The sequence below is a fragment of the Mytilus edulis genome, chromosome 7, assembly GCF_963676685.1.
Source record: "Mytilus edulis chromosome 7, xbMytEdul2.2, whole genome shotgun sequence".
Taxonomy (NCBI): Eukaryota; Metazoa; Mollusca; class Bivalvia; order Mytilida; family Mytilidae; genus Mytilus; species Mytilus edulis.
In genome coordinates, this window is record NC_092350.1 from 37,061,967 (window position 1) to 37,065,110 (window position 3,144).

General features: G+C 31.5%; 1 long non-coding RNA gene across 1 annotated transcript; it reads left to right on the top strand.

Annotated features, from left to right (window-relative positions):
• The first annotated feature begins 1,241 nt into the window (after positions 1-1,241).
• Positions 1,242-2,893, top strand: LOC139482869 (uncharacterized). The gene is made up of 2 exons (XR_011654988.1): positions 1,242-1,403; positions 2,552-2,893. It is a non-coding gene; the product is annotated as an uncharacterized lncRNA (long non-coding RNA).
• Positions 2,894-3,144: the final 251 nt, after the last annotated feature.

The window sequence follows — 3,144 nt, forward strand, 5'->3', positions numbered from 1 at the left end:
TTCTCATCGTGTATTAAATCTTAGTGTATTAAATACAGCATACTCTTTCTAATCCTTTCTGTCAAGTTATCCTTTCCAAATAACAACATTCATACCTGTGTACGCTTGAACTCACACCTGCGGCTAAATAGCTACAAGGTAAACGAATTGACCTCAAGCCGAGAAATATACAGTGACCTTTACAAAATAATATACACACTCTGCTCACACATTAGTTGCATTGAAATGATTATCCAAACAATAACGGTGAATAGAACTGAAATATTTTCAGTTCAATATCAGTAAAAATGTTTAATAAATATTTTATGAAAAAAATCTGAACAATAATTAATGAAATTTATTCGAAAACATTTACTAGAGATAATTTTATAGGAGTTTAATTCAATCAATACAAAACGGTATTTGCATATTTATTTTCGTTCATTCTTATATTGTGGTTAATAACTACGACCATTCGTCAGCTGTGCGCTTTTAATTACGTATATTGTCGATAAGCTATAAGAGTTATTTTTCCCCCGAGAATTCATTAAAATGAACATAATTAGATGATAAGTAAAAAAATCGCGGAATTTCCCTTTAATGTTATTGGTATTCATTAAATTTGCACGAACAACATTTTTTTAACTCTTCTTCGTTCTCAGTCTCAAGTCTTACCCATTAAAATAACATCAAACATTTGTATATAGGTTTTACAGACAGAGTTGTATGTATGGGTCTGTTGAATAAATAAATAAATAAATAAAAATAAATAAATAAATAAATAAATAAATAAATAAATAAATAAATAAATATTTTTTTTTTATTTTCAGTCATCACAGTATGGGTTTCAGCATTTCTCTGATGTAGTAAACGACCAGAAGAAAAGTTTGCAACCGTTTTATCATTCATATACAGTAAGCAATAAACCAACAAGCGTTATAGACATCATATCCCAAAGTCATCTACGTCAATGTAATCTTTCTCATCTTGGAGAACCGTATGAAGTAACTGGCAACGGTAGCTGTCTTTTTAATGCAGTATCCTTTGCACTTTGCGGGTCAGAAGATTTGTCAACCGAACTCAGATACCGCACATGTATTGAAATGGTGTCTAGAAAAGACTTTTACACGTTTCTTCCAATTGCCAAGAATATTATTTGGGTTTCACCTAATTACATTACCTCAACATTTGAATGTGCTTCAAAACATGGTTGGTCATCTATGTGGACATTGCTAGCACTTGCTCAAGTTATATGTATCACGGGTAGTAAGGTCGTCATATCGAGGAGCGTTTAGTACAGTGATTTTGTCATAGTTTGGATAAGTTTGACATGACGGTGTTAAGTCTTTTTGATGACAATCAATGCAAAAATGTAAACATTGGGATATTTTGTAAACGGAACTTCTGATCATTAATTCAAGCTGGTAAGTACCTTTGTATAAAGTAAATATGCTAGTACATCACAAGTTGTATCATATAGCGAATGATTTAACACAGAATAAAGCTTGCGTATGTCAAAATTTAAAACCTGCTAATTGGTTTATCGTGCATAAAAAAGTTATTTTCTTACAGTCTGTTACATCACATATATCTTCGTGATATAACACTGCGGTCAATTATTCTGAAAAATACCTACTTTTGCAATCAATTCAAAATTACTGAAATATCTGTGTCATGGTTTGGTTCATTCGTGTCATGGTTAAGTTCATGTTCGACATGGTTCAGTTATGTAATTCTTGTCGTGTATAATGAAGAGTTACTATCAAAATTAACAAAAATCGTTCCATTTGAAACACAAAAGGACATAAGAACGCACATACAATGTAGTAATATGTTATAAGTAGATGCAATATGATTCCCAATGATATAACTATCCACCCGAGATCAAATTACGTAGATGTTAGCAGCTATTTGTCATCAAGAGGCCTTCAACATTCAACAATGAGCAAAACCATATTTCTTAGCAAGATATAAAAGGCTGCGACAAAATTCAATGTATAGGAATTCCAATTAGAAAATCATCAGCCTAATTTCTGTCCAAAATAAATAGCAAAATATGATACACAGTTACATACGATATTAACGGCATTACAGACACTTAACTTGAGACATTATAAACAAAATATTGCGGAGTAAAACATGTTTGCGGGCTCCCCAACCTCTTCTTCGCCTTAACCATGCCACACATGTAAAACTCACCAGATCGGGTTTAAACAAGAAAATCAAGTAACAGAAACACTAAAAACACAAATAAAGTATTGATATTTAGTGGGACCTAGTTTCAAACAAATAACAAACGATAAAAAGTGATGATTCTTAGATAGCTTCTTTTAAATTTCAGGATGGAATTCTGCTGCCGATATTGTGAGCATCTTTGAATTATGTCTAGCAATAAATAACGATATATATTTAACACTGTAGTTTCATTGAATAGCATTATATGAAACAATATTGAGAGGATCCTATTTTTCAATATTTGTTTCTTAATTTTTAAATCATTTATTGCCGCAGTCATATTATAAACTTGAATCCTAAAGAACTAATTAAACAATACTACGTTTATTTATTTCAGCAGCCATGCAATGTTTGACCAACCCCGAAGATCTACTGCTAAATGTAAAAGTGCAATCGTGAACCCATATGATGGATTTGCACATGGTGCTCAAGGAATTCGTCAGTACCATAAAAGAGCATGTTATGATATCTAAGAATGTCATTATCTTGAAAATGAGACAATATTTCATTTAAACTTTATGAATGCTAGAAATGAATCAGTATCACCAACAGCTTCAAATGACCCGTCTAAAGGAGCAATAGATGCAATTGCCTCTGAAAAATTGTATGAGTCCAATTCAATGCATTTGTGTAAAATTTGGAGCCTTATCGTGTAAATAAATAACAAACAAAAAAACAATTATGAATTTGACTTCGTTGTTTTTATGCTAAACATATTTAGTTACACAAATTGAAAAGAATTTATAAACTACGAAATCATGAAAATGTAAGTTTTCAACACAGACACCAAATAGGCATTCATAAGTGCTAACTATTGTGAAAGGAAGGGTTTTACACATTTAATTTCAAAAACATATTTACTGAATTCCGAAGTTGCGACTCACCAAAAATGTCCAGAACCTAGTGACGCGACAAGTTGTCCTATGTCAT